The 12,946-nt window shown below is 44.8% G+C and overlaps 1 protein-coding gene across 7 annotated transcripts in view; it reads right to left on the reverse strand.

The window, feature by feature from the left end:
- Positions 1-12,946, reverse strand: part of LOC106612862 (BCAS3 microtubule associated cell migration factor) — a 343,035-nt gene that overhangs the window by 52,856 nt on the left and 277,233 nt on the right. The window lies entirely within an intron of this gene.

Genomic DNA, 12,946 nt, shown 5'->3' on the forward strand with positions numbered 1-12,946 from the left:
ATTCTGTCATTTTGCCAAAAGCTGCTTATCTGGCTGTCGCTGGACCCTCTCCTGGGAGGGTGAGAGGATGCTCCTTCCCTCACTCAATCTATCCACGGGTATTCACAAAATCTGACCCTAGTCATTAACAGTGGACTGTATTGTTGTCTGTAGAGTTCTCAACATACTGTACAACAATACTCTGATAACGCTTTGATGGTTTTAGAGTCTTTCACATCAATCATGTAACGGAGTTCGAGCAGAGCCATCTCCAAACTCTGGCATGGGAAAATGAATACAGCACATACATTGACGCACACACATATTCCATAAGAGGTTATGATCACAGCTGTTCTTTCATAATGGGGCATTCAGATCTTACTAGAATATTATTGTTGAGTTGTGAAGTATGTTGGGAAAAAGAAAGTGTGTTCCTACATAGTTAAAGGTCCAATGCAGCTGTTTTTATCTCAATATCAAATCATTTCTGGGTAACAATTAAGTGCCTCATTGTAATTGTTTTCACTTACAATGGTCATAAAGAAACAAAAATAGCTTCTTAGCAAAGGGAAATTTCTCAAGCAATAATTTTGCTAGGTCTCTTTGGGAGTGGTCTAAGTGGGGAAAGAAAAACTGACAATTTGCTGTTATTGGCAAAGAGAGGTTTGGAACTCTCCTTCTTATTGGTTATTAACTAATTTACTGCATGGTGAAGTCACCATGGAAGGCGAAAACTCCATCCAATCAAAACAGGCTGACATTTCTGGCTGTCTTTCCAAACAGCTTTTACTAAAAAAGGACATTATCATAACTTTTCCAATTTCACAGTATTATTTCAAGCTCAGTGTAATATATATATATATATATATATATATATATATATATATATATATATATATATATATATATATATAAACCACAGGAAAATCACATTTTAGACTGCACAGGGCCTTTAAGGTGGCCTCTCTGTCATTACTCTAGTCTGGTCTATTCACCTCTCATTTATATCTCCATTCAGTCATTTTGGCCGAAAACCGCTTATCTGGCTTTCGCTGAACCCCTCTGGAGGGAGGATGAGAGAATGCGCCTTCCCTCACTCAATCCATCCCTAAATCAAAGGTTATTCACAGAATCCAACCCTAGTCAACTACATTTGGAATGGCATTAGCAACACTAGGAATGGACTGTATAGGCTGTAGATTGCTCAAGTGTGTGTGTGTGTGTGTGTGTGTGTGTGTGTGTGTGTGTGTGTGTGTGTGTGTGTGTGTGACTGAGTGCGCCACTGTATCTACAGTAAATAAAGAAAAAAGTCACATATTCTAAATATGCTCCTAATAATTGAATGGATACACAACCATTAGTCAATGTATCTGCCTCAGCCCTGGGTCCAGCCCCTGCCTGGCCTCCAAACAAGCTCTGGAAATCCTCACCCCACATACCTGCAGTAAAAGTGTCAGGAGCTGCGCTTTTATTACGCACGGACGCACGCCCGCCCGCACACACACACACACGCAGCGTTGAGATCTTGATACACACACGTCCAGCCCTGCCTGTCTCTCTCCAGTCTTCCATAATGGAGATCACCAAACATTTACAGATGAATAGTCTAGATCCATATTGACATAGACAGACATGCCTTGATACAGTAATAATGACATTAACCACACAGAAGCTGTCACAGACTCAGGCGTCATTAAGCTGTCAGTCACTGCTGCATGCCAAATGGCACCCTATTCCCTATATAGTGCACTACTTTTGACAAGGGCCTCTGATAAAAAGTAGCACACTATAGAGGGTATAGTGGGGCAATTTAAGATTAATAAAGTTAATATTCAGTTAAGAGTAATCAACACAATGCTTAGCATATGTTTTCCCTTTATATTATAGACATGATTTCCAGTGTTCTATTTGGGACACTCATTTTGATGGTCACTAGATTTGATACTGAACATTACGGAGGTTTTTAATTTTATTTCACCAGGTAGGCCAGTTGAGAATAAGCTCTCATTTACAACTGCGACGTGGCCAAGATAAAGCAAAGCAGTGCAACAAAAACAACACAGAGTTACACATGGGATAAACAAACATACATTCAATAACACAATAGAAAAGGTTTATGTACAGTGTGTGCAAATGTAGGAAGATTATGGAGGTAAGGCAATAAATAGGCCATAGAGGCAAAAATAATTACAATTCAGCATTAACACTGGAGTGATAGATGTGCAGATGATGATGTGCAAGTAGAGATACTGGGGTGCAAAATAGCAAAAACAAAATAACAATATGGGGATGAGGTAGTTGGGTGTGCTATTTACAGATGGGCTGTGTACAGGTGCAGTGATCGGTAAGCTGCTCTGACAGCTGATGCTTAAAGTTAGAGAGGGAGATATGTCCCCAGCTTCAGTGATTTTTGCAATTCGTTCCAGTCATTGGCAGCAGAGAACTGGAAGGAAAGGCGCCCAAAGGTGGTGTTGGCTTTGGGGATCACCAGTGAAATATACCTGTTGGAGCGCGTGCTACGGGTGGGTGCTGCTATGGTGACCAGTGAGCTGAGATAAGGCGGGGCTTTACCTATTAAAGACTTATAGATGACCTGGAGCCAGTGGGTTTGGCGATGAATATGTAGCGAGGGCCAGCCAACGAGAGCATACAGGTCGCAATGGTGGGTAGTATATGGGGATTTGGTGACAAAACGAATAGCACTGTGATAGACTACATCCAATTTGCTGAGTAGAGTGTTGGAGGCTATTTTGTAAATGACAACGCCGAAGTCAAGGATCGGTAGGATAGTCAGTTTTACGAGGGTATGTTTGGCAGCATGAGTGAAGGAGGCTTCGCTGCGAAATAGGAAGCCGATTCTAGATTTAATTTTGGATTGGAGATGCTTAATGTGAGTCTGGAAGGAGAGTTTACAGTCTAACCAGACACCTAGGTATTTGTAGTTGTCCACATATTCTAAGTAAGAACCGTCCAGAGCAGTGATGCTAGTCGGGCGGGCGGGTGTGGGCAGCAATCGGTTGAAGAGCATGCATTTAGTTTTACTAGCAGTTGGAGGCCACGGAAGGACTGTTGTATGGCATTGAAACTCGTCTGGAGTTTTGTTAGCACAGTGTCCAAAGAAGGGCCAGATGTATACAGAATGGTGTCGTCTGCGTAGAGGTGGAACAGAGAATCACCAGCAGCAAGAGCGACATCCTTGATATATACAGAGAAAAGAGTCGGCCCAAGAACTGAACCCTGTGGTACCCCCATAGATAGAGACTGCCAGAGGTCCGGACAACAGGCCCTCCGATTTGACACACTGAACTCTATCAGAGAAGTAGTTGGTGAGGCAGTCATTTGAGAAACCAAGGCTATTGAGTCTGCCGATAAGAATGTGGTGATTGACAGAGTCGAAAGCCTTGGCCAGGTCGTTTAGGACCTTGAGCGTGGCTAAGGTGCACCCATGATCAGCTCGGAAACCAGACTGCATACTGGAGAAGGTAAGGTGGGATTCGAAATGATTGGTAATCTGTTTGTTAGGCAGGATGAATATAGGTCTATAAGGGTTCTCATATCTGTTGATAGCGATTGATGCCAAACTGGAGGTACAAGGAGTGAGGACACTGATCGTTAGTGCATTCTGTTACCCTGTGTGGTTCTGTAGCAGATGATGTGACTTCCTACAGGCCTCTAAGACAAAACAGACAGAAGACACTGGCAACAGCACAAATACAACAGCAAACAAACAGTGGATGTGTGTGTGTGTGTGTGTGTGTGTGTGTGTGTGTGTGTGTGTGTGTGTGCAGGCATGTGTGTGGTGTTTGTAAAGTAAAACAACATGCTTCCTTACATACTGCAACGCCAACTAGTGACATCAGGTGACAACTAGAAACAACTACATGTCCAAACTACCAGTTCATCTATTTGTCCTTTGAACTCCTCTAGGGACACCAGGTAATGTAGTTTTAGGTTGGCTTGGAGGGGATTCAAATAAAATAAAATAAAATGTATTTGTCACATACACATGGTTAACAGGTGTTAATGCAAGTGTAGCGGAATGCTTGTGCTTCTAGTTCCGACCATGCAGTAATATTTAACAAGTAATCTAACAATTCCACAACAACTACCCTGTACACACAAGTGTAAAGGAATGAATACGAATATGTACATAAAAATATATAAATGAGTGATGGCCGAACGGCATAGGCAAGATGTAATAGATGGTATGGAGTACAGTATATACATATGAGATGAGTATTGTAGGGTATGAAAACATATAAAGCAGCATTGTTTAAGGTGGCTAGTGATACTTACATCAGGATGGCAAGATGCAGTAGATGGTATAGAGTACAGTATATACATATGAAATGAGTAATGTAGGTTATGAAAACATTATATAAAATGGCATTGTTTAAAGTGGCTAGTGATACATCTAATTACATCAAGATGGCAAGATGCAGTAGATGGTATGGCGTACAGTATATACATATGAGATGAGTAATGTAGGTTATGAAAACATTATATAAAATGGCATTGTTTAAAGTGGCTAGTGATACATCTAATTACATCAAGATGGCAAGATGCAGTAGATGGTATGGCATACAGTATATACATATGAGATGAATAATGTAGGTTATGTAAACATTATCTAATATAAATAATATAAAGTGGCAAGTGATAAATTGATTACATCAATTTTCCCATTATTAAAGTGGCTTGAGTTGAGTCAGTATGTTGGCAGCACCCACTCAATGTTAGTGATGGCTGTTTAACAGTCTGATGGCCTTGAGATAGAAGCTGTTTTTCAGTCTCTCGGTTCCAGCTTTGATGCACCTGTACTGACCTCGTCTTCTGGATGATAGCTGGGTGAACAGGCAGTGGCTGGGTGGTTGCTGTCCTTGATGATCTTTTTGGCCTTCCTGTGACATCGGGTGGTGTAGGTGTCCTGGAGGGCAGGTAGTTTGCACCCGGTGATGCGTTGTGCAGACCTCACTACCCTCTGGAGAGCCTTCCGGTTATGGGCGGAGCAGCTGCCGTACCAGGCGGTGATACAGCCCGACAGGATGCTCTCGATTGTGCATCTGTAAAAGTTTGTGAGTGTTTTTGGTGACAAGCCGAATTTCTTCAGCCTCCTGAGGTTGAAGAGGCGCTGCTGCGCCTTCTTCACCACGCTGTCTGTGTGGGTGGACCATTTCAGTTTGTCCGTGATGTGTACGCCGAGGAACTTGAAATTCTCCACCTTCTCCACTACTGTCCCGTTGAAGCGGATGTGGGGATGCTCCCTCTGCTGTTTCCTGAAGTCCACGATCATCTCTTTTGTTTTGTTGACATTGAGTGCGAGGTTATTTTCCTGACACCACACTCCGAGGGCCCTCACCTCCTCCCTGTAGGCCGTCTCGTCGTTGTTGGTAATCAAGCCTACCACTGTAGTGTCGTCTGCAAACTTGATGATTGAGTTGGAGGCGTGCATGGCCACGCAGTCGTGGGTGAACAGGGAGTACAGAAGAGGGCTGAGAACGCACCCTTGTGGGGACCCAGTGTTGTGGATCAGCGGGGTGGAGATGTTGTTACCTACCCTCACCACCTGGGGGCGGCCCGTCAGGAAGTCCAGGACCCAGTTGCACAGGACGGGGTCGAGACCCAGGGTCTCGAGCTTAATGATGAGTTTGGAGGGTACTATGGTGTTAAATGCTGAGCTGTAATCGATGAACAGCATTCTTACATAGGTATTCCTCTTGTCCAGATGGGTTAGGGCAGTGTGCAGTGTGATGGCGATTGCGTCGTCTGTGGACCTATTGGGTCGGTAAGCAAATTGGAGTGGGTCTAGGGTGTCAGGTAGGGTGGAGGTGATATGGTCCTTGACTAGTCTCTCAAAGCACTTCATGATGACGGAAGTGAGTGCTACAGGGCGGTAGTCATTTAGCTCAGTTACCTTAGCTTTCTTGGGAACAGGAACAATGGCGGGCCCTCTTGAAGCATGTGGGGACAGCAGACTGGGATAAGGTTGATTGAATATGTTTGTAAACACACCAGCCAGCTGGTCTGCGCATGCTCTGAGGACGCGGCCGGGGATGCCGTCTGGGCCTGCAGCCTTGCGAGGGTTAACACGTTTAAATGTTTTACTCACGTTGGCTGCAGTGAAAGAGAGCCCGCAGGTTTTGGTAGCGGGCCGTGTTAGTGGCACTGTATTGTCCTCAAAGCGAGCAAAAAACTTGTTTAGTCTGTCTGGGAGCAAGGCATCGTGATCCGCGACGGGGCTGATTTTTCTTTTGTAGTCCGTGATTGACTGTAGACCCTGCCACATACCTCTCGTGTCTGAGCCGTTGAATTGCGACTCCACTTTGTCTCTGTACTGACGCTTAGCTTGTTTGATTGCCTTGTGGAGGGAATAGCTACACTGTTTATATTCGGTCATGTTTCCGGTCACTTTGCCCTGATTAAAAGCAGTGGTTCGCGCCTTCAGTTTTGCGCGAATGCTGCCATCAATCCACGGTTTGGTACGACATCACCGATGCACTTATTAATGAACTCGCACACCGAGTCAGCGTATTCGTCAATGTTGTTGTTCGCAGCAATGCGGAACATATCCCAGTCCACGTGATCGAAGCAATCTTGAAGCGTGGAATCCGATTGGTCAGACCAGCGTTGAACAGACCTGAGGGCTGGAGCTTCCTGTTTTAGTTTCTGTCTATAGGCTGGGAGCAACAAAATGGAGTTGTGGTCAGCTTTTCCAAAGGGAGGGCGGGGGAGGGCCATATATGCGCCGCGGAAGTTAGAATAACAGTGGTCTAGGGTTTTTCCCGCCCTGGTAGCACAACCGATATGCTGATAGAATTTGGGGAGCCTTGTTTTCAGATTAGCCTTGTTAAAATCCCCGGCTACAATAAATGCAGCCTCAGGATATGTGGTTTCCAGTTTACATAGAGTCCAATGAAGTTCTTTCAGGGCCGTCGATGTATCTGCTTGGGGGGGGATATACACGGCTGTGATTATAATTGAAGAGAATTCTCTTGGTAGATAATGCGGTCGGCATTTGATAGTGAGAAATTCTAAGTCAGGTGAACAAAATGACTTGAGTTCCTGTATGTTGTTATGATCACACCACGTCTCGTTAATCATAAGGCATACACCCCCACCCTTCTTCTTACCAGAGAGATGCTTGTTTCTGTCGGCGTGATGCGAGAAGAAACCAGGTGGCTGTACCGACTCAGATAGTGTGTCTCGAGTGAGCCATGTTTCCGTGAAACAAAGAACGTTACAGTCTCGGATGTCTCTCTGGATTGCTACCCTTGCTCGGATTTCGTCTACCTTGTTGTCAAGAGACAGGACATTGGCGAGTAGTATGCTCGGGAGCGGTGCACGATATGCCCGTCTACGGAGCCTGACCAGAAGACCGCTCCATCTGCCCCTTCTGCGGCGTCGTTGTTTTGGCTCGCCGGCTGGGATCCGATCCATTGTCCTGGGTGGTGGGCCAAACAGAGGATCCACTTCGGGAAAGTCGTATTTCTGGTCGTAATGTTGGTGAGTTGACGTTGCTCTTATATCCAATAGTTCCTCCTAACTGTATGTAGTAAAACCTAAGATTACCTGGGGGTAACAATGTAAGAAATAACACATAAAAAAGCCAAATACTGCATAGTTTCCTAGGAACGCGAAGCGAGGCGGCCATCTTTGTCGGCGCCTACACCAGGTACTGTAATTTTAGGTTGGCTTGGAGGGGATTCCAACACCAGGTACAGGAGTTTTAGAGTGGCTTGGAGGGAATTCCAACACCAGGTACAGGAGTTTTAGATTGGCTTGGAGGGAATCCCAACACCAGGTACAGGAGTTTTAGATTGGCTTGGAGGGAATCCCAACACCAGGTACTGTAGTTTTAGGTTGGCTTGGAGGGGATTCCAACACCAGGTACTGTAGTTTTAGGTTGGCTTGGAGGGGATTCCAACACCAGGTACCGGAGTTTTAGGTTGGCTTGGAGGGAATTCCAACACCAGGTACTGTAGTTTTAGGTTGGCTCGGAGGGAATCCCAACACCAGGTACAGGAGTTTTAGGTTGGCTTGGAGGGAATTCCAACACCAGGTACAGGAGTTTTAGGTTGGCTTGGAGGGAATTCCAACACCAGGTACAGGAGTTTTAGGTTGGCTTGGAGGGAATTCCAACACCAGGTACAGGAGTTTTAGGTTGGTTTGGAGGGAATTCCAACACCAGGTACAGGAGTTTTAGGTTGGCTTGGAGGGAATTCCAACACCAGGGGGCTGAGTAATGAAATTACCTTTTCCATGCTCGGTTGTCATTTTCAGGAGTCTTAGCACAAAACAAGATTGAGATCTGTGCTTGTGTGCATTTTCATTTCGAGTAAACAAGAGGATAGATAAAATGGCAATTTTCCTAAAATACCCTTATAAATAAGAATGTACCAGTGTTTGAGCCTGGTGTTGCCAACCAACAGCACTGGTGAGTTAGACGTCTCTGATTGGTGACAACATGAAGGGCTGCATGATACACACAGTCAAGAGCCTACAGTGTAGAGCTTGAGGCTTGCACATACATAGTCCAATACAGAGTGAAAAGTACAATGAATCAACTATTTTCTGGCGGCAAAGGAACACTATGCTTTGGGCTGGTAATAAAACCCAATACGCAGCTTGAGTTTCCTGACAAGGTTCTCTACATGGGTGGTGAAGCTCAACTTCTCATCCACCCAAACATTTGTACGTTTTGACTTGCTCTATAAAATGTCCTTCCAAGCTAGTAATTACATGGTTTTCAGAGTGTTTAGTGTTAGAAAATACTATGCATTTTGTTTTAGAGGAATTTAGAACAAGCTTCAAATTGTACCGGTTCTGTTGAAGGATGTAAAAAGCTGTAAAAGCCAAAGTCAACTGCTGCCACTTGAATAAAGAACAGTGTCATCCGCATAGAAATCTGCTGTCTCAATATCTCCCAATGTTGTTGATCTAGATAATAAACAGGGGACCTAAAATTGATCCTTGAGGCACACCCAAGCACAACTCCACAGAGTCCGACTTGCAAGCATCTGCCTTAACACACTGGGTTCTATTTGACAGGCAGTTCAAACCACTCCAGAGCATGACCAGTAATCCCTGCTCCAAGACATGGTCCACAGTGTCAAACGCCTTTGACAAGTCTATGAATATAGATACTCAATGCAGCTTCCTATCCAGGGCACAGTGAACATCATTCAAAACCTTCAAAGTTGCTGTGACAGTACTGTGGCCAGACCTGAAACGCGATGTGAGGCACACATCAACGTCTGGTCTCCTTTTGTTTCACCCGGAAATTCCTATTATAGAGGTAACATGGTGCCTTTTGGAACACAGTCATAGACATTAACAACCAGCTGCCCATACATACTGATCTGAAGTCAGTTTTGATAATGGACTCATTTTAGGATTTAAGGGTTGACTTGTAAAATGGGATGATGTCAAGGTGTTTTTAAGAGCTATGTAGGTTAGGCTCAAACACAGGAGGGATCCACACACACACACACACACACACACACACACACACACACACACACACACACACACACACACACACACACACACACACACACACACACACACACACACACACACACACACACACACACACACACACTTTAAAGAGAAGAGCAGTGATGTGTTGGTGTGTGACATCTGGGAGTGTAATCAGTGGTTCTTTTTCAAGAGCTGCCAAAGCAAATAGGCCAATAGCAAATCCACTTTACAGATCGATCTACACTGGCCCACGCCAACACACACGTTATTTACATAAATTCTCTAAATCTAACACACACACACACACACACACACACACACACACACACTGGTCATTTTATATTATGAAAGCTGCTGTTAAATGTCAAAACATATAGGCCTAGTTCTTATTTCAAAAATCTATAACGGGCCAAAAGCATCAGTCACCTGTTGTGATTTATCCCCTGGCATCAACATCACACACACTCACTATAAACACAGCAGGTTGAGAAACACACCATATTATATTTCTGCATGAAGTTTCTACAAGTAATTCTCTGTTTGCTTATTTAAAGTTTTCAGACAGATATTAAAAAGACAGCAACATAGAAACAAATAAACAAAGGGAATATTGTTTTTGGGGAGTAGCAACATTTTCAAAGAGCCCAAAATGGAGAGAAGTCATGGTGGATAAACTGGTTCCGTATGGAGTTGGACAACAAGTCCGGTGCAACGTGGATACGTCATCCATTTTGTTTGGGCGACAGTCTTGAACAACAATGGAGACTAGACACATGAACAGCCACACGCATCGTGCATGTGTACACAGCAACAACACAACAGTACCACGACACAGCGCGTTTGTTCATGTGCATGGGAGAGATGGAGCGGAAAACGAACAAGATCGGCTGTGCTGATTTGACATTTCATGAAGTCACAGCCAAGATGAAATGAAAGAAAACGTTGCACTGTGTTCTGTGTGTGTGTGTGTGTGTGTGTGTGTAGCCAAGTGCAGGAGACAGCCTCCATTAAGATCTCCAATGAGCTGTGCCTCTCCTGAGACAGGAAACCACACACAAACACTATGATATCAGCTCTTCCAGCTACCTAGAATACTCTATGGCTCTGACAGTTCTGTTAAGTAACCCTTATTATATAGAATATGGAGGATTCAATCTAGATTTATACTGTTTGCTTCTCCTCATGGAGAATGTAGCAGTGGCGTGTACTTTCTGTGTGCTTTGACTAAGGGTGCTACTGGGTCTCCATGGTTGAGGGTGTCGCTGATAGAAATTGATTAAATAGAATAAAGTATATTCTGTTCCCAAGGACACACACACACACACACACACACACACACACACACACACACACACACACACACACACACACACACACACACACACACACACACACACACACACACACACACACACACACACGTCTAAACATCTTTCAGGACATAAATCTAAAATCTCTGTATTAGACATCCTTCTGTTTTACAGAGAGAAGCCAGGTCACTGGAGGAGTGATATCACAGAGAGAGAGAGAGAGAGAGTAACAGAGTAACAGAGTAACAGAGTAGGCCAGACAAGGAGGCTGAGATAACCAGACCAGTGTGTGTGTTCTAGGCAGCTGCAGGGTCCTACAGAGAAACAGCAGAGTGCCTTGTCATCCCCCGCAGCCATAAAGAGAGAGAGAAAGCAAAGGGATGGAAAGAGAAAGAGAGAGAGGGAGGGGTGCTGGCCCTGAGAGTCTGTGGGATGCCTCCCCCTGTCACACACACATCAAAGAGTGTTTGGCCGGGGACAGAGACAGAGTTGTGTCGGGAAAACAACGCACACACACACGTACACACACAAACACACTTAGCCTGGGCCCTCTCACAGCCCTCCCCTGTCATTTACTGTATTAGCTGTGGTCTGGGTGATGAAATGGCCCATTATGTGGTCTTTCTGTGTGGCTGTACTGTGCATTCGGAAAGTATTCAGACCCCTTCCCCTTTTCCACATTTTGGTAAGTTACAGCCTTATTCTAAAATGGATTAAATAAAAATAATTCCTCAATCTACACACAATACCCCAAATGTAAATGCAAATGTATTAAAAGTAAAAACAGAAATACCTTATTTACATAAGCACTATTTGCTATGAGACTCGAAATTGAGCTCAGCTGCATCCTGTTTCCATCGATCATCCTTGAGATGTTTCTACAACTCGATTGGAGGCACACACCTGTCTATATAAGGTCCCACAGTTGACCGCGCATGTCAGAGAAAAAACCAAGCCATGAGGTCGAAGGAATTGTCCGTAGAGCGCCGAGACAGGATTGTGTCGAGGCACAGATCTGGGGAAGGGTACCAAAAGAATATCTGCAGCATTGAAGGTCCCCAAGAACACAGTGGCCTCCCTCATTCCTAAATGGAAGAAGTTTGGTCCCACCAAGACTCTTCCTAGAGCTGGCCGCCCGGCCAAACTGAGCAAATGAGGGAGAAGGGCCTTGGTCAGGGAGGTGACCAAGAACCAGATAGTCACTCATAGCTCCAGAGTTCCTCTGTGGAGATGGAAGAACCTTCCAGAAGGACAACCATCTCTGCAGCACTCCACCAATCAGGCCTTTATGCTAGAGTGACCAGACGGAAGCCACTCCTCAGTAAAAGGCACGACAGTCCGCTTGGCGTTTGCCAAAAGGCACCTAAAGGACTCTCAGACCATGAGAAACAAGATTCTCTGGTCTGATGAAACCAAGATTGAACTATTTGGCCTGAATGCCAAGCGTCACATCCAGAGGAAACCTGGCACCATCCCTACGTTGAAGCATGGTGGTAGCAGCATCATGCTGTGGGGATGTTTTTCAGCAGCAGGGACTGGGAGACTAGTCAGGATCAAGGGAAAGATTAACGGAGCCAAGTACAGAGAGATCCTTGATGAAAACCTGCTCCAGAGCGCTGAGGAACTCAGACTGGGGTGAAGGTTCACCTTCCAACAGGACAACGACTCTAAGGACACAGCCAATACAACGCAGGAGTGGCTTCGGGACAAGTCTCTGAATGTCCTTGAGTGACCCAGCCAGAGCCCGGAATTGAACCCGATCAAACATCTCTGGAGGAGACCTGAAAATAGCTGTGCAGCGACGCTCCCCATCCAACCTGACAGAGCTTGAGAGGATCTACAGAGAAGAATGAGAGAAACTCCCCAAATACAGGTGTGCCAAGCTTGTAGCGTCATACCCAAGAAGACTCAAGGCTGTAATCGCTGCCAAATGTGCTTCAACAAAGTACTGAGTAAAGGGTCTGAATACTTATGTAAATGTAATAATTCAACCAGTTTTTTCTTTGTCATTATAGGGTATTGTGTGTAGATTGATGAGGAAAAAAATCTATTTAATCCATTTTAGAATAAGGCTGTAACTTACCAAAATGTGGAAAAGGGGAAGGGGTCTGAATACTTTCCGAATGCACAGTACAGCCACACAGAAAGACCACATAATGGGCCATTTCATCACCCAG

This window comes from Salmo salar, chromosome ssa09, assembly GCF_905237065.1.
Source record: "Salmo salar chromosome ssa09, Ssal_v3.1, whole genome shotgun sequence".
NCBI lineage: Eukaryota > Metazoa > Chordata > Actinopteri > Salmoniformes > Salmonidae > Salmo > Salmo salar.